This window comes from Salvelinus fontinalis, unplaced genomic scaffold (assembly GCF_029448725.1).
Source record: "Salvelinus fontinalis isolate EN_2023a unplaced genomic scaffold, ASM2944872v1 scaffold_0099, whole genome shotgun sequence".
In the NCBI taxonomy this organism is placed as follows: domain Eukaryota; kingdom Metazoa; phylum Chordata; class Actinopteri; order Salmoniformes; family Salmonidae; genus Salvelinus; species Salvelinus fontinalis.
The window spans coordinates 329,638-347,955 of record NW_026600308.1 but is presented as its reverse complement, the minus strand read 5'-3'; the positions used below and the strand labels follow the sequence as shown (position 1 = coordinate 347,955).

Below are 18,318 nucleotides of genomic sequence, written 5' to 3'. Positions count from 1 at the left end.
TTGTGCATCCAAGAAAGCTCCAGTTCACACTTCATGCAGTTTTGTCTAACTACAACCTACTGTCATGTAACAATGACAAGCAACTTTCATGTAACACTGATGTCACAATGTCAGATGAAAACGAATGACATGACTTACTATCAGAGGAGCAGCGTAGCACACACAATTGATGCCCAAAAACAAAGCTGTGGGAAGTTTCCTTGAAGCCAATGCAGAGGGTAAAGAAAAACAACAACTTAAAATGGACCTCATGGTCAGTACGGGGATCGAACCCACGACCTTGGCGTTATTAGCATCATGCTCTAACCAACTGAGCTAACCGGCCGCTTGTTAAAGAGCAAAATTTTTAGGATGCACAGAGCCTCGGCCAGTGCTGGGGCGTAAACGAGCAAGTCCACCAACAGCATAGCCTGACAAGACTGGACCCTCTTGGTTGCTCCTTGTGGCAAATCATACAGGCTGGGGTATTAGCCCAAATGGTAGAGTGCTTGCTTAGCATGCGAGAGGTAGTGGGATCGATGCCCACATTCTCCAATAAACAATTTTTTTTTGTGCATCCAAGAAAGCTCCAGTTCACACTTCATGCAGTTTTGTCTAACGACAACCTACTGTCATGTAACAATGACAGACAACTTTCATGTAACACTGATGTCACAATGTCAGATGAAAACGAATGACATGACTTACTTTCAGAGGAGCAGCGTAGCACACACAATTGATGCCCACAAACAAAGCTGTGGGAAGTTTCCTTGAAGCCAATGCAGAGGGTAAAGAAAAACAACAACTTAAAATGTACCTCATTTCCAGTACGGGGATCGAACCCACATCCTTGGCATTATTAGCACCACGCTCTTACCAACTGAGCTAACCAGCCGCTTGCAAAGAAGCAACATTTTTAGGATGCACAGAGCCTCGGCCAGTGCTGGCGCGTAAACGAGCAAGTCCACCAACAGCATGCCTGACAAGACTGGACCATCTTGGTTGCTCCTTGTGGCAAATCATAAAGGCTGGGGAATTAGCTCAAATGGTAGAGTGCTTGCTTAGCATGCGAGAGGTAGTGGGAGCGATGCCCACATTCTCCAAAAAACACAATTTTTTTGTGGATCCAAGAAAGCTCCAGTTCACACTTCATGCAGTTTTGTCTAACGACAACCTACTGTCATGTAACAATGACAGGCAACTTTCATGTAACACTGATGTCACAATGTCAGATGAAAACGAATGACATGACTTACTTTCAGAGGAGCAGCGTAGCACACACAATTGATGCCCACAAACAAAGCTGTGGGAAGTTTCCTTGAAGCCAATGCAGAGGGTAAAGAAAAACAACAGCTTAAAATGTAGCTCATGGCCATTACGGGGATCGAACCAACGACCTTGGCGTTATTAGCACCACGGTCTAACCAACTGAGCTAACCGGCCGCTTGCAAAGGAGCAACATTTTTAGGATGCACAGAGCCTCTGCCAGTGCTGGCGCGTAAACGAGCAAGTCCACCAACAGCATAGCCTGACAAGACTGGACCCTCTTGGTTGCTCCTTGTGGCAAATCATACAGGCTGGGGAATTTGCTCAAATGGTAGAGTGCTTGCTTAGCATGCGAGAGGTAGTGGGATCGATGCCCACATTCTCCAAAAAACACAATTTTTTTGTGGATCCAAGAAAGCTCCAGTTCACACTTCATGCAGTTTTGTCTAACGACAACCTACTGTCATGTAACAATGACAGCCAACTTTCATGTAACACTGATGTCACAATGTCAGATGAAAACGAATGACATGACTTACTTTCAGAGGAGCAACGTAGCACACACAATTGATGCCCACAAACAAAGCTGTGGGATGTTTCCTTGAAGCCAATGCAGAGGGTAAAGAAAAACAACAGCTTAAAATGTACCTCATGGCCAGTACGGGGATCGAACCCACGCCCTTGGCGTAATTAGCACCACGCTCTTACCAACTGAGCTAACCGGCCGCTTGTGAAGGAGCAACATTTTTAGGATGCACAGAGGCTCGGCCAGTGCTGGCGCGTAAACGAGCAAGTCCACCAACAGCATAGCCTGACACGACTGGACCCTCTTGGTTGCTCCTTGTGGCAAATCATACAGGCTGGGGAATTAGCTCAAATGGTAGAGTGCTTGCTTAGCATGAGAGAGGTAGTGGGATCGATGCCCACATTCTCCAAAAAACACAATTTTTTTGTGGATCCAAGAAAGCTCCAATTCACACTTCATGCAGTTTTGTCTAACGACAACCTACTGTCATGTAACAATGACAAGCAACTTTCATGTAACACTGATGTCACAATGTCAGATGAAAACAAATGACATGACTTACTATCAGAGGAGCAGCGTAGCACACACAATTGATGCCCACAACCAAAGCTGTGGGAAGTTTCCTTGAAGCCAATGCAGAGGGTAAAGAAAAACAACAACTTAAAATATACCTCATGGCCAGTACGGGGATCGAACCCACGACCATGGCATTATTAGCACCACGCTCTAACCAACTGAGCTAACCGGCCGCTTGTAAAAGTGCAAAATTTTTAGGATGCACAGAGCCTCGGCCAGTGCTGGCGCGTAAACGAGCAAGTCCACCAACAGCATAGCCTGACAAGACTGGACCCTCTTGGTTGCTCCTTGTGGCAAATCATACAGGCTGGGGAATTAGCTCAAATGGTAGAGTGCTTGCTTAGCATGCGAGAGGTAGTGGGATCGATGCCCACATTCTCCAAAAAACACAATTTTTTTGTGGATCCAAGAAAACTCCAGTTCACACTTCATGCAGTTTTGTCTAACGACAACCTACTGTCATGTAACAATGACAGGCAACTTTCATGTAACACTGATGTCACAATGTCAGATGAAAACAAATGACATGACTTACTTTCAGAGGAGCAGCGTAGCACACACAATTGATGCCCACAAACAAAGCTGTGGGAAGTTTCCTTGAAGCCAATGCAGAGGGTAAAGAAAAACAACAGCTTAAAATGTACCTCATGAACAGTACGGGGATCGAACCCACGACCTTGGCGTTATTAGCACCACGCTCTAACCAACTGAGCTAACCAGCCGCTTGCAAAGGAGCAACATTTTTAGGATGCACAGAGCCTCGGCCAGTGCTGGCGCGTAAACGAGCAAGTCCAACAACAGCATAGCCTGACAAGACTGGACCATCTTGTTTGCTCCTTGTGGCAAATCATAAAGGCTGGGGAATTAGCTCAAATGGTAGAGTGCTTGCTTGGCATGCGAGAGGTAGTGGGATCGATGCCCACATTCTCCAATAAATAATTTTTTTTTGTGCATCCAAGAAAGCTCCAGTTCACACTTCATGCAGTTTTGTCTAACGACAACCTACTGTCATGTAACAATGACAGGCAACTTTCATGTAACACTGATGTCACAATGTCAGATGAAAACGAATGACATGACTTACTTTCAGAGGAGCAGCGTAGCACACACAATTGATGCCCACAAACAAAGCTGTGGGAAGTTTCCTTGAAGCCAATGCAGAGGGTAAAGAAAAACAACAGCTTAAAATGTACCTCATGGCCAGTACGGGGATCGAACCCACGACCTTGGCGTTATTAGCACCACGCTCTAACCAACTGAGCTAACCGGCCGCTTGTGAAGGTGCAACATTTTTAGGATGCACAGAGGCTCGGCCAGTGCTGGCGCGTAAACGAGCAAGTCCACCAACAGCATAGCCTGACAAGACTGGACCATCTTGGTTGCTCCTTGTGGCATCTCATAAAGGCTGGGGAATTAGCTCAAATGGTAGAGTGCTTGCTTAGCATGCGAGAGGTAGTGGGATCGATGCCCTCATTCTCCAAAAAACATTTTTTTTTTGTGCATCCAAGAAAGCTCCAGTTCACACTTCATGCAGTTTTGTCTAACGACAACCTACTGTCATGTAACAATGACAGGCAACTTTCATGTAACACTGATGTCACAATGTCAGATGAAAACGAATGACATGACTTACTTTCAGAGGAGCAGCGTAGCACACACAATTGATGCCCACAAACAAAGCTGTGGGAAGTTTCCTTGAAGCCAATGCAGAGGGTAAAGAAAAACAACAGCTTAAAATGTACCTCATGGCCAGTACGGGGATCGAACCCACGACCTTGGCGTTACTAGCACCACTCTCTAACCAACTGAGCTAACCGGCCGCTTGCAAAGGAGCAACATTTTTAGGATGCACAGAGCCTCGGCCAGTGCTGGCGCGTAAACGAGCAAGTCCACCAACAGCATAGCCTGACAAGACTGGACCCTCTTGGTTGCTCCTTGTGGCAAATCATACAGGCTGGGGAATTTGCTCAAATGGTAGAGTGCTTGCTTAGCATGCGAGAGGTAGTGGGATCGATGCCCACATTCTCCAAAAAACACAATTTTTTTGTGGATCCAAGAAAGCTCCAGTTCACACTTCATGCAGTTTTGTCTAACGACAACCTACTGTCATGTAACAATGACAGGCAACTTTCATGTAACACTGATGTCACAATGTCAGATGAAAACGAATGACATGACTTACTTTCAGAGGAGCAACGTAGCACACACAATTGATGCCCACAAAAAAAGCTGTGGGATGTTTCCTTGAAGCCAATGCAGAGGGTAAAGAAAAACAACAGCTTAAAATGTACCTCATGGCCAGTACGGGGATCAAACCCACGACCTTGGCGTTATTAGCACCACGCTCTAACCAACTGAGCTAACTGGCCGCTGGTGAAGGAGCAACATTTTTAGGATGCACAGAGGCCTGGCCAGTGCAGGCGCGTAAACGAGCAAGTCCACCAACAGCATAGCCTGACAAGACTGGACCCTCTTGGTTGCTCCTTGTGGCAAATCGTACAGGCTGGGGTATTAGCCCAAATGGTAGAGTGCTTGCTTAGCATGCGAGAGGTAGTGGGATCGATGCCCACATTCTCCAAAAAACATTTTTTTTTGTGCATCCAAGAAAGCTCCAGTTCACACTTCATGCAGTTTTGTCTAACGACAACCTACTGTCATGTAACAATGACAGGCAACTTTCATGTAACACTGATGTCACAATGTCAGATGAAAACGAATGACATGCCTTACTTTCAGAGGAGCAGCGTAGCACACACAATTGATGGCCACAAACAAAGCTGTGGGAAGTTTCCTTGAAGCCAATGCAGAGGGTAAAGAAAAACAACAGCTTAAAATGTACCTCATGGCCAGTACGGGGATCAAACCCACGACCTTGGCGTTATTAGCACCACGCTCTAACCAACTGAGCTAACTGGCCGCTGGTGAAGGAGCAACATTTTTAGGATGCACAGAGGCCTGGCCAGTGCAGGCGCGTAAACGAGCAAGTCCACCAACAGCATAGCCTGACAAGACTGGACCCTCTTGGTTGCTCCTTGTGGCAAATCGTACAGGCTGGGGTATTAGCCCAAATGGTAGAGTGCTTGCTTAGCATGCGAGAGGTAGTGGGATCGATGCCCACATTCTCCAAAAAACATTTTTTTTTGTGCATCCAAGAAAGCTCCAGTTCACACTTCATGCAGTTTTGTCTAACGACAACCTACTGTCATGTAACAATGACAGGCAACTTTCATGTAACACTGATGTCACAATGTCAGATGAAAACGAATGACATGCCTTACTTTCAGAGGAGCAGCGTAGCACACACAATTGATGGCCACAAACAAAGCTGTGGGAAGTTTCCTTGAAGCCAATGCAGAGGGTAAAGAAAAACAACAGCTTAAAATATACCTCATTGCCAGTACGGGGATCGAACCCAAGACCTTGGCGTTATTAGCACCACGCTCTAACCAACTGAGCTAACCGGTCGCTTGTGAAGGAGAAACATTTTTAGGATGCACAGAGGCTCGGCCAGTGCTGGCGCGTAAACGAGCAAGACCACCAACAGCATAGCCTGACAAGACTGGACCCTCTTGGTTGCTCCTTGTGGCAAATCATACAGGCTGGGGAATTAGCTCAAATGGTAGAGTGCTTGCTTAGCATGAGAGAGGTATTGGGATCGATGCCCACATTCTCCAAAAAACACAATTTTTTTGTGGATCCAAGAAAGCTCCAATTCACACTTCATGCAGTTTTGTCTAACTACAACCTACTGTCATGTAACAATGACAAGCAACTTTCATGTAACACTGATGTCACAATGTCAGATGAAAACGAATGACATGACTTATTTTCAGAGGAGCAGCGTAGCACACACAATTGATGCCCACAAACAAAGCTGTGGGAAGTTTCCTTGAAGCCAATGCAGAGGGTAAAGAAAAACAACAGCTTAAAATGTACCTCCTTGCCAATACGGGGATCGAACCCACGACCTTGGCGTTATAAGCACCACCATCTAACCAACTGAGCTAACCGGCCGCTTGCAAAGGAGCAACATTTTTAGGATGCACAGAGCCTCGGCCAGTGCTGGCGCGTAAACGAGCAAGTCCACCAACAGCATAGCCTGACAAGACTGGACCATCTTGTTTGCTCCTTGTGGCAAATCATAAACGCTGGGGAATTAGCTCAAATGGTAGAGTGCGTGCTTAGCATGCGAGAGGTAGTGGGATCGATTCCCACATTCTCCAAAAAACAGTTTTTTTTTGTGCATCCAAGAAAGCTCCAGTTCACACTTCATGCAGTTTTGTCTAACTACAACCTACTGTCATGTAACAATGACAAGCAACTTTCATGTAACACTGATGTCACAATGTCAGATGAAAACGAATGACATGACTTACTATCAGAGGAGCAGCGTAGCACACACAATTGATGCCCAAAAACAAAGCTGTGGGAAGTTTCCTTGAAGCCAATGCAGAGGGTAAAGAAAAACAACAACTTACAATGGACCTCATGGTCAGTACGGGGATCGAACCCACGACCTTGGCATTATTAGCATCATGCTCTAACCAACTGAGCTAACCGGCCGCTTGTAAAAGAGTAAAATTTTTAGGATGCACAGAGCCTCGGCCAGTGCTGGCGCGTAAACGAGCAAGTCCACCAACAGCATAGCCTGACAAGACTGGACCCTCTTGGTTGCTCCTTGTGGGAAATCAGACAGGCTGGGGAATTAGCTCAAATGGTAGAGTGCTTGCTTAGCATGCGAGAGGTAGTGGGATCGATGCCCACATTCTCCAAAAAACACAATTTTTTTGTGGATCCAAGAAAGCTCCAGTTCACACTTCATGCAGTTTTGTCTAACGACAACCTACTGTCATGTAACAATGACAGGCAACTTTCATGTAACACTGATGTCACAATGTCAGATGAAAACGAATGACATGACTTACTTTCAGAGGAGCAGCGTAGCACACACAATTGATGCCCACAAACAAAGCTGTGGGAAGTTTCCTTGAAGCAAATGCAGAGGGTAAAGAAAAACAATAGCTTAAAATGTACCTCATGGCCAGTACGGGGATCAAACCCACGACCTTGGCGTTATTAGCACCACGCTATAACCAACTGAGCTAACCGGCCGCTTGCAAAGGAGCAACATTTTTAGGATGCACAGAGCCTCGGCCAGTGCTGGCGCGTAAACGAGCAAGTCCACCAACAGCATAGCCTGACAAGACTGGACCCTCTTGGTTGCTCCTTGTGGCAAATCATACAGGCTGGGGAATTTGCTCAAATGGTAGAGTGCTTGCTTAGCATGCGAGAGGTAGTGGGATCGCTGCCCACATTCTCCAAAAAACACAATTTTTTTGTGGATCCAAGAAAGCTCCAGTTCACACTTCATGCAGTTTTGTCTAACGACAACCTACTGTCATGTAACAATGACAGGCAACTTTCATGTAACACTGATGTCACAATGTCAGATGAAAACGAATGACATGACTTACTTTCAGAGGAGCAACGTAGCACACACAATTGATGCCCACAAACAAAGCTGTGGGATGTTTCCTTGAAGCCAATGCAGAGGGTAAAGAAAAACAACAGCTTAAAATGTACCTCATGGCCAGTACGTGGATCAAACCCACGACCTTGGCGTTATTAGCACCACGCTCTAACCAACTGAGCTAACTGGCCGCTGGTGAAGGAGCAACATTTTTAGGATGCACAGAGGCCTGGCCAGTGCAGGCGCGTAAACGAGCAAGTCCACCAACAGCATACCCTGACAAGACTGGACCCTCTTGGTTGCTCCTTGTGGCAAATCATACAGGCTGGGGTATTAGCCCAAATGGTAGAGTGCTTGCTTAGCATGCGAGAGGTAGTGGGATCGATACCCACATTCTCCAAAAAACATTTTTTTTTGTGCATCCAAGAAAGCTCCAGTTCACACTTCATGCAGTTTTGTCTAACGACAACCTACTGTCATGTAACAATGACAGGCAACTTTCATGTAACACTGATGTCACAATGTCAGATGAAAACGAATGACATGACTTACTTTCAGAGGAGCAGCGTAGCACACACAATTGATGCCCACAAACAAAGCTGTGGGAAGTTTCCTTGAAGCCAATGCAGAGGGTAAAGAAAAACAACAGCTTAAAATGTACCTCCTTGCCAGTACGGGGATCGAACCCACGACCTTGGCGTTATTAGCACCACCCTCTAACCAACTGAGCTAACCGGCCGCTTGCAAAGGAGCAACATTTTTAGGATGCACAGAGCCTCGGCCAGTGCTGGCGCGTAAACGAGCAAGTCCACCAACAGCATAGCCTGACAAGACTGGACCCTCTTGGTTGCTCCTTGTGGCAAATCATACAGGCTGGGGAATTAGCTCAAATGGTAGAGTGCTTGCTTAGCATGCGAGAGGTAGTGGGATCGATGCCCACATTCTCCAAAAAACGCAATTTTTTTGTGGATCCAAGAAAGCTCCAGTTCACACTTCATGCAGTTTTGTCTAACGACAACCTACTGTCATGTAACAATGACAGGCAACTTTCATGTAACACTGATGTCACAATGTCAGATGAAAACGAATGACATGACTTACTTTCAGAGGAGCAGCGTAGCACACACAATTGATGCCCAAAAACAAAGCTGTGGGAAGTTTCCTTGAAGCCAATGCAGAGGGTAAAGAAAAACAACAACTTAAAATGGACCTCATGGTCAGTACGGGGATCGAACCCACGACCTTGGCGTTATTAGCATCATGCTCTAACCAACTGAGCTAACCGGCCGCTTGTAAAAGAGTAAAATGTTTAGGATGCACAGAGCCTCGGCCAGTGCTGGCGCGTAAACGAGCAAGTCCACCAACAGCATAGCCTGACAAGACTGGACCCTCTTGGTTGCTCCTTGTGGCAAATCATACAGGCTGGGGAATTAGCTCAAATGGTAGAGTGCTTGCTTAGCATGCGAGAGGTAGTGGGATCGATGCCCACATTCTCCAAAAAACACAATTTTTTTGTGGATCCAAGAAAGCTCCAGTTCACACTTCATGCAGTTTTGTCTAACGACAACCTACTGTCATGTAACAATGACAGGCAACTTTCATGTAACACTGATGTCACAATGTCAGATGAAAACGAATGACATGACTTACTTTCAGAGGAGCAGCGTAGCACACACAATTGATGCCCAAAAACAAAGCTGTGGGAAGTTTCCTTGAAGCCAATGCAGAGGGTAAAGAAAAACAACAACTTAAAATGGACCTCATGGTCAGTACGGGGATCGAACCCACGACCTTGGCATTATTAGCATCATGCTCTAACCAACTGAGCTAACCGGCCGCTTGTAAAAGAGTAAAATGTTTAGGATGCACAGAGCCTCGGCCAGTGCTGGCGCGTAAACGAGCAAGTCCACCAACAGCATAGCCTGACAAGACTGGACCCTCTTGGTTGCTCCTTGTGGCAAATCATACAGGCTGGGGAATTAGCTCAAATGGTAGAGTGCTTGCTTAGCATGCGAGAGGTAGTGGGATCGATGCCCACATTCTCCAAAAAACACAATTTTTTTGTGGATCCAAGAAAGCTCCAGTTCACACTTCATGCAGTTTTGTCTAACGACAACCTACTGTCATGTAACAATGACAGGCAACTTTCATGTAACACTGATGTCACAATGTCAGATGAAAACGAATGACATGACTTACTTTCAGAGGAGCAGCGTAGCACACACAATTGATGCCCACAAACAAAGCTGTGGGAAGTTTCCTTGAAGCCAATGCAGAGGGTAAAGAAAAACAACAGCTTAAAATGTACCTCATGGCCAGTACGGGGATCGAACCCACGACCTTGGCGTTACTAGCACCACGCTCTAACCAATTGAGCTAACCGGCCGCTTGCAAAGGAGCAACATTTTTAGGATGCACAGAGCCTCGGCCAGTGCTGGCGCGTAAACGAGCAAGTCCACCAACAGCATAGCCTGACAAGACTGGACCCTCTTGGTTGCTCCTTGTGGCAAATCATACAGGCTGGGGAATTTGCTCAAATGGTAGAGTGCTTGCTTAGCATGCGAGAGGTAGTGGGATCGATGCCCACATTCTCCAAAAAACACAATTTTTTTGTGGATCCAAGAAAGCTCCAGTTCACACTTCATGCAGTTTTGTCTAACGACAACCTACTGTCATGTAACAATGACAGGCAACTTTCATGTAACACTGATGTCACAATGTCAGATGAAAACGAATGACATGACTTACTTTCAGAGGAGCAACGTAGCACACACAATTGATGCCCACAAAAAAAGCTGTGGGATGTTTCCTTGAAGCCAATGCAGAGGGTAAAGAAAAACAACAGCTTAAAATGTACCTCATGGCCAGTACGGGGATCAAACCCACGACCTTGGCGTTATTAGCCCCACGCTCTAACCAACTGAGCTAACTGGCCGCTGGTGAAGGAGCAACATTTTTAGGATGCACAGAGGCCTGGCCAGTGCAGGCGCGTAAACGAGCAAGTCCACCAACAGCATAGCCTGACAAGACTGGACCCTCTTGGTTGCTCCTTGTGGCAAATCGTACAGGCTGGGGTATTAGCCCAAATGGTAGAGTGCTTGCTTAGCATGCGAGAGGTAGTGGGATCGATGCCCACATTCTCCAAAAAACATTTTTTTTTGTGCATCCAAGAAAGCTCCAGTTCACACTTCATGCAGTTTTGTCTAACGACAACCTACTGTCATGTAACAATGACAGGCAACTTTCATGTAACACTGATGTCACAATGTCAGATGAAAACGAATGACATGCCTTACTTTCAGAGGAGCAGCGTAGCACACACAATTGATGGCCACAAACAAAGCTGTGGGAAGTTTCCTTGAAGCCAATGCAGAGGGTAAAGAAAAACAACAGCTTAAAATGTACCTCATGGCCAGTACAGGGATCGAACCCACGACCTTGGCGTTATTATCACCACGCTATAACCAACTGAGCTAACCGGCCGCTTGCAAAGGAGCAACATTTTTAGGATGCACAGAGCCTCGGCCAGTGCTGGCGCGTAAACGAGCAAGTCCACCAACAGCATAGCCTGACAAGACTGGACCCTCTTGGTTGCTCCTTGTGGCAAATCATACAGGCTGGGGAATTTGCTCAAATGGTAGAGTGCTTGCTTAGCATGCGAGAGGTAGTGGGATCGCTGCCCACATTCTCCAAAAAACACAATTTTTTTGTGGATCCAAGAAAGCTCCAGTACACACTTCATGCAGTTTTGTCTAACTACAACCTACTGTCATGTAACAATGACAGGCAACTTTCATGTAACACTGATGTCACAATGTCAGATGAAAACGAATGACATGACTTACTTTCAGAGGAGCAACGTAGCACACACAATTGATGCCCACAAACAAAGCTGTGGGATGTTTCCTTGAAGCCAATGCAGAGGGTAAAGAAAAACAACAGCTTAAAATGTACCTCATGGCCAGTACGGGGATCAAACCCACGACCTTGGCGTTATTAGCACCACGCTCTAACCAACTGAGCTAACTGGCCGCTGGTGAAGGAGCAACATTTTTAGGATGCACAGAGGCCTGGCCAGTGCAGGCGCGTAAACGAGCAAGTCCACCAACAGCATAGCCTGACAAGACTGGACCCTCTTGGTTGCTCCTTGTGGCAAATCATACAGGCTGGGGTATTAGCCCAAATGGTAGAGTGCTTGCTTAGCATGCGAGAGGTAGTGGGATCGATACCCACATTCTCCAAAAAACATTTTTTTTTGTGCATCCAAGAAAGCTCCAGTTCACACTTCATGCAGTTTTGTCTAACGACAACCTACTGTCATGTAACAATGACAGGCAACTTTCATGTAACACTGATGTCACAATGTCAGATGAAAACGAATGACATGACTTACTTTCAGAGGAGCAGCGTAGCACACACAATTGATGCCCACAAACAAAGCTGTGGGAAGTTTCCTTGAAGCCAATGCAGAGGGTAAAGAAAAACAACAGCTTAAAATGTACCTCCTTGCCAGTACGGGGATCGAACCCACGACCTTGGCGTTATTAGCACCACCCTCTAACCAACTGAGCTAACCGGCCGCTTGCAAAGGAGCAACATTTTTAGGATGCACAGAGCCTCGGCCAGTGCTGGCGCGTAAACGAGCAAGTCCACCAACAGCATAGCCTGACAAGTTTGGACCATCTTGTTTGCTCCTTGTGGCAAATCATAAAGGCTGGGGAATTAGCTCAAACGGTAGAGTGCGTGCTTAGCATGCGAGAGGTAGTGGGATCGATTCCCACATTCTCCAAAAAACAGTTTTTTTTTGTGCATCCAAGAAAGCTCCAGTTCACACTTCATGCAGTTTTGTCTAACTACAACCTACTGTCATGTAACAATCATAAGCAACTTTCATGTAACACTGATGTCACAATGTCAGATGAAAACGAATGACATGACTTACTATCAGAGGAGCAGCGTAGCACACACAATTGATGCCCAAAAACAAAGCTGTGGGAAGTTTCCTTGAAGCCAATGCAGAGGGTAAAGAAAAACAACAACTTAAAATGGACCTCATGGTCAGTACGGGGATCGAACCCACGACCTTGGCGTTATTAGCATCATGCTCTAACCAACTGAGCTAACCGGCCGCTTGTAAAAGAGTAAAATTTTTAGGATGCACAGAGCCTCGGCCAGTGCTGGCGCGTAAACGAGCAAGTCCACCAACAGCATAGCCTGACAAGACTGGACCCTCTTGGTTGCTCCTTGTGGCAAATCATACAGGCTGGGGAATTAGCTCAAATGGTAGAGTGCTTGCTTAGCATGCGAGAGGTAGTGTGATCGATGCCCACATTCTCCAAAAAACGCAATTTTTTTGTGGATCCAAGAAAGCTCCAGTTCACACTTCATGCAGTTTTGTCTAACGACAACCTACTGTCATGTAACAATGACAGGCAACTTTCATGTAACACTGATGTCACAATGTCAGATGAAAACGAATGACATGACTTACTTTCAGAGGAGCAGCGTAGCACACACAATTGATGCCCACAAACAAAGCTGTGGGAAGTTTCCTTGAAGCCAATGCAGAGGGTAAAGAAAAACAACAGCTTAAAATTTACCTCATGGCCAGTACGGGGATCGAACCCACGACCTTGGCGTTATTAGCACCACGCTCTAACCAACTGAGCTAACCGGCCGCTTGCAAAGGAGCAACATTTTTAGGATGCACAGAGCCTCGGCCAGTGCTGGCGCGTAAACGAGCAAGTCCACCAACAGCATAGCCTGACAAGACTGGACCCTCTTGGTTGCTCCTTGTGGCAACTCATACAGGCTGGGGAATTTGCTCAAATGGTAGAGTGCTTGTTTAGCATGCGAGAGGTAGTGGGATCGATGCCCACATTCTCCAAAAAACACAATTTTTTTGTGGATCCAAGAAAGCTCCAGTTCACACTTCATGCAGTTTTGTCTAACGACAAACTACTGTCATGTAACAATGACAGGCAACTTTCATGTAACACTGATGTCACAATGTCAGATGAAAACGAATGACATGACTTACTTTCAGAGGAGCAACGTAGCACACACAATTGATGCCCACAAACAAAGCTGTGGGATGTTTCCTTGAAGCCAATGCAGAGGGTAAAGAAAAACAACAGCTTAAAATGTACCTCATGGCCAGTACGGGGAGCAAACCCACGACATTGGCGTTATTAGCACCACGCTCTAACCAACTGAGCTAACTGGCCGCTGGTAAGGAGCAACATTTTTAGGATGCACAGAGGCCTGGCCAGTGCAGGCGCGTAAACGAGCAAGTCCACCAACAGCATAGCCTGACAAGACTGGACCCTCTTGGTTGCTCCTTGTGGCAAATCATACAGGCTGGGGTATTAGCCCATATGGTAGAGTGCTTGCTTAGCATGCGAGAGGTAGTGGGATCGATGCCCACATTCTCCAAAAAACATTTTTTTTTGTGCATCCAAGAAAGCTCCAGTTCACACTTCATGCAGTTTTGTCTAACGACAACCTACTGTCATGTAACAATGACAGGCAACTTTCATGTAACACTGATGTCACAATGTCAGATGAAAACGAATGACATGACTTACTTTCAGAGGAGCAGCGTAGCACACACAATTGATGGCCACAAACAAAGCTGTGGGAAGTTTCCTTGAAGCCAATGCAGAGGGTAAAGAAAAACAACAGCTTAAAATGTACCTCATTGCCAGTACGGGGATCGAACCCACGACCTTGGCGTTATTAGCACCACGCTCTAACCAACTGAGCTAACCGGTCGCTTGTGAAGGAGCAACATTTTTAGGATGCACAGAGGCTCGGCCAGTGCTGGCGCGTAAACGAGCAAGTCCACCAACAGCATAGCCTGACAAGACTGGACCCTCTTGGTTGCTCCTTGTGGCAACTCATACAGGCTGGGGAATTAGCTCAAATGGTAGAGTGCTTGCTTAGCATGAGAGAGGTATTGGGATCGATGCCCACATTATCCAAAAAACACAATTTTTTTGTGGATCCAAGAAAGCTCCAATTCACACTTCATGCAGTTTTGTCTAACGACAACCTACTCTCATGTAACAATGACAAGCAACTTTCATGTAACACTGATGTCACAATGTCAGATGAAAACAAATGACATGACTTACTATCAGAGGAGTAGCGTAGCACACACAATTGATGCCCACAACCAAAGCTGTGGGAAGTTTCCTTGAAGCCAATGCAGAGGGTAAAGAAAAAGAACAACTTCAAATATACCTCATGGCCAGTACGGGGAACGAACCCACGACCATGGCATTATTAGCACCACGCTCTAACCAACGGAGCTAACCGGCCGCTTGTAAAAGAGCAAAATTTTTAGGATGCACAGAGCCTCGGCCAGTGCTGGCGCGTAAACGAGCAAGTCCACCAACAGCATAGCCTGACAAGACTGGACCCTCTTGGTTGCTCCTTGTGGCAAATCATAAAGGCTGTGGAATAGGCTGGGGAATTAGCTCAAATGGTAGAGTGCTTGCTTAGCATGCGAGAGGTAGTGGGATTGATGCCCACATTCTCCAAAAAACATTTTTTTTTGTGCATCCAAGAAAGCTCCAGTTCACACTTCATGCAGTTTTGTCTAACTACAACCTACTGTCATGTAACAATGACAAGGAACTTTCATGTAACACTGATGTCACAATGTCAGATGAAAACGAATGACATGACTTACTATCAGATGAGCAGCGTAGCACACACAATTGATGCCCACAAACAAAGCTGTGGGAAGTTTCCTTGAAGCCAATGCAGAGGGTAAAGAAAAACAACAACTTAAAATGTACCTCATGGCCAGTACGGGGATCGAACCCATGATCTTGGCGTTATTAGCACCATGCTCTAACCAACTGAGCTAACCGGCCACTTGTAAAGGATCAACATTTTTAGGATGCACAGAGCCTCGGCCAGTGCTGGCGCGTAAACGAGCAAGTCCACCAACAGCATAGCCTGACAAGACTGGACCCTCTTGGTTGCTCCTTGTGGAAAATCATACAGGCTGGGGAATTAGCTCAGATGGTAGAGTGCTTGCTTAGCATGCGAGAGGTAGTGGGATTGATGCCCACATTCTCCAAAAAACACAATTTTTTTGTGGATCCAAGAAAGCTCCAGTTCACACTTCATGCAGTTTTGTCTAACGACAACCTACTGTCATGTAACAATGACAGGCAACTTTCATGTAACACTGATGTCACAATGTCAGATGAAAACGAATGACATGACTTACTTTCAGAGGAGCAGCGTAGCACACACAATTGATGCCCACAAACAAAGCTGTGGGAAGTTTTCTTGAAGCCAATGCAGAGGGTAAAGAATAACAACAACTTAAAATGTACCTCATCGCCAGTACGGGGATCGAACCCACGACCTTGGCGTTATTAGCACCACGTTCAAACCAACTGAGCTAACCGGCCGCTTGCAAAGGAGCAACATTTTTAGGATGCACAGAGCCTCGGCCAGTGCTGGCGCGTAAACGAGCAAGTCCACCAACAGCATAGCCTGACAAGACTGGACCCTCTTGGTTGCTCCTTGTGGCAAATCATACAGGCTGGGGAATTAGCTCAAATGGTAGAGTGCTTGCTTAGCATGCGAGAGGTAGTGGGATCGATGCCCACTTTCTCCAAAAAACATTTTTTTTTTGTGGATCCAAGAAAGCTCCAGTTCACACTTCATGCAGTTTTGTCTAACGACAACCTACTGTCATGTAACAATGACAAGCAACTTTCATGTAACACTGATGTCACAATGTCAGATGAAAACGAATGACATGACTTACTTTCAGAGGAGCAGCGTAGCACACACAATTGATGCCCAAAAACAAAGCTGTGGGAAGTTTTCTTGAAGCCAATGCAGAGGGTAAAGAAAAACAACAACTTAAAATGTACCTCATGGCCAGTAAGGGGATCGAACCCACAACCTTGGCGTTATTAGCACCACGCTCTCACCAACTGAGCTAACCGGCCGCTTGCAACGCAGCAAAAATTTTAGGATGCACAGAGCCTCGGCCAGTGCTGGCGCGTAAACGAGCAAGTCCACCAACAGCATAGCCTGACAAGACTGGACCCTCTTGGTTGCTCCTTGTTGCAAAACATACAGGCTGGGGAATTAGCTCATATGGTAGAGTGCTTGCTTAGCATACGAGAGGTAATGGGATCGATGCACACATTCTCCAAAAAACACAATTATTTTGTGGATCCAAGAAAGCTCCAGTTCACACTTCATGCAGTTTTGTCTAACGACAACCTACTGTCATGTAACAATGACAAGCAACTTTCATGTAACACTGATGTCACAATGTCCGATGAAAACGAATGACATGACTTACTTTCAGAGGAGCAGCGTAGCACACACAATTGATGCCCACAAACAAAGCTGTGGGAAGTTTCCTTGAAGCCAATGCAGAGGGTAAAGAAAAACAACAACTTAAAATGTACCTCATGGCCAGTACAGGGATCAAACCCACGACCTTGGCGTTATTAGCACCACGCTCTAACCAACTGAGCTAACCGGCCGCTTGCAAAGGAGCAACATTTTTAGGATGCACAGAGCCTCGGCCAGTGCTGGCGCGTAAACGAGCAAGTCCACCAACAGCATGCCTGACAAGACTGGACCATCTTGGTTGCTCCTTGTGGCAAATCATAAAGGCTGGGGAATTAGCTCAAATGGTAGAGTGCTTGCTTAGCATGCGAGAGGTAGTGCGATCGATGCCCACATTCTCCAAAAAACATTTTTTTTTTGTGCATCCAAGAAAGCTCCAGTTCACACTTCATGCAGTTTTGTCTAACGACAACCTACTGTCATGTAACAATGACAAGCAACTTTCATGTAACACTGATGTCACAATGTCAGATGAAAACGAATGACATGACTTACTTTCAGAGGAGCAGCGTAGCACACACAATTGATGCCCACAAACAAAGCTGTGGGAAGTTGTCTTGAAGCCAATGCAGAAGGTAAAGAAAAACAACAACTTAAAATGCACCTCATGGCCAGTACGGGGATCGCACACACGACCTTGGCATTATTAGCACCACACTCTAACCAACTGAGCTAACCGGCCGCTTGCAAAGGAGTAACATTTTTAGGATGCACAGAGCCTCGGCCAGTGCTGGCGCGTAAACGAGCTAGTCCACCAACAGCATTGCCTGACAAGACTGGACCATCTTGGTTGCTCCTTGTGGCAAATCATAAAGGCTCGGGAATTAGCTCAAATGGTAGAGTGCTTGCTTAGCATGCGAGAGGTAGTGGGATTGATGCCCACATTCTCCAAAAAACACAATTTTTTTGTGGATCCAAGAAAGCTCCAGTTCACACTTCATGCAGTTTTGTCTAACGACAACCTACTGTCATGTAACAATGACAGGCAACTTTCATGTAACACTGATGTCACAATGTCAGATGAAAACGAATGACATGACTTACTATCAGAGGAGCAGCGTAGCAGACACAATTGATGCCCACAAACAAAGCTGTGGGAAGTTTC

At 46.1% G+C, this 18,318-nt stretch overlaps 11 non-coding genes across 11 annotated transcripts; all 11 read right to left on the bottom strand.

Annotated features, from left to right (window-relative positions):
- Nucleotides 1-1,897: 1,897 nt before the first annotated feature.
- trnai-aau (transfer RNA isoleucine (anticodon AAU)) lies at nt 1,898-1,971 on the bottom strand. Its single transcript has one exon. It is a non-coding gene; the product is annotated as a tRNA-Ile (tRNA).
- A 475-nt stretch (nt 1,972-2,446) lies between these two features.
- Nucleotides 2,447-2,520, bottom strand: trnai-aau (transfer RNA isoleucine (anticodon AAU)). The gene has a single exon. It is a non-coding gene; the product is annotated as a tRNA-Ile (tRNA).
- A 1,024-nt stretch (nt 2,521-3,544) lies between these two features.
- Nucleotides 3,545-3,618, bottom strand: trnai-aau (transfer RNA isoleucine (anticodon AAU)). Its single transcript has one exon. It is a non-coding gene; the product is annotated as a tRNA-Ile (tRNA).
- Nucleotides 3,619-4,093: 475 nt separating this feature from the next.
- On the bottom strand, nt 4,094-4,167 carry trnat-agu (transfer RNA threonine (anticodon AGU)). Its single transcript has one exon. It is a non-coding gene; the product is annotated as a tRNA-Thr (tRNA).
- A 475-nt stretch (nt 4,168-4,642) lies between these two features.
- trnai-aau (transfer RNA isoleucine (anticodon AAU)) lies at nt 4,643-4,716 on the bottom strand. Its single transcript has one exon. It is a non-coding gene; the product is annotated as a tRNA-Ile (tRNA).
- Nucleotides 4,717-5,190: 474 nt separating this feature from the next.
- trnai-aau (transfer RNA isoleucine (anticodon AAU)) lies at nt 5,191-5,264 on the bottom strand. Its single transcript has one exon. It is a non-coding gene; the product is annotated as a tRNA-Ile (tRNA).
- A 4,865-nt stretch (nt 5,265-10,129) lies between these two features.
- Nucleotides 10,130-10,203, bottom strand: trnat-agu (transfer RNA threonine (anticodon AGU)). The gene has a single exon. It is a non-coding gene; the product is annotated as a tRNA-Thr (tRNA).
- A 1,572-nt stretch (nt 10,204-11,775) lies between these two features.
- On the bottom strand, nt 11,776-11,849 carry trnai-aau (transfer RNA isoleucine (anticodon AAU)). Its single transcript has one exon. It is a non-coding gene; the product is annotated as a tRNA-Ile (tRNA).
- A 1,572-nt stretch (nt 11,850-13,421) lies between these two features.
- On the bottom strand, nt 13,422-13,495 carry trnai-aau (transfer RNA isoleucine (anticodon AAU)). The gene has a single exon. It is a non-coding gene; the product is annotated as a tRNA-Ile (tRNA).
- Nucleotides 13,496-15,626: 2,131 nt separating this feature from the next.
- trnai-aau (transfer RNA isoleucine (anticodon AAU)) lies at nt 15,627-15,700 on the bottom strand. Its single transcript has one exon. It is a non-coding gene; the product is annotated as a tRNA-Ile (tRNA).
- A 1,024-nt stretch (nt 15,701-16,724) lies between these two features.
- trnai-aau (transfer RNA isoleucine (anticodon AAU)) lies at nt 16,725-16,798 on the bottom strand. The gene has a single exon. It is a non-coding gene; the product is annotated as a tRNA-Ile (tRNA).
- Nucleotides 16,799-18,318: the final 1,520 nt, after the last annotated feature.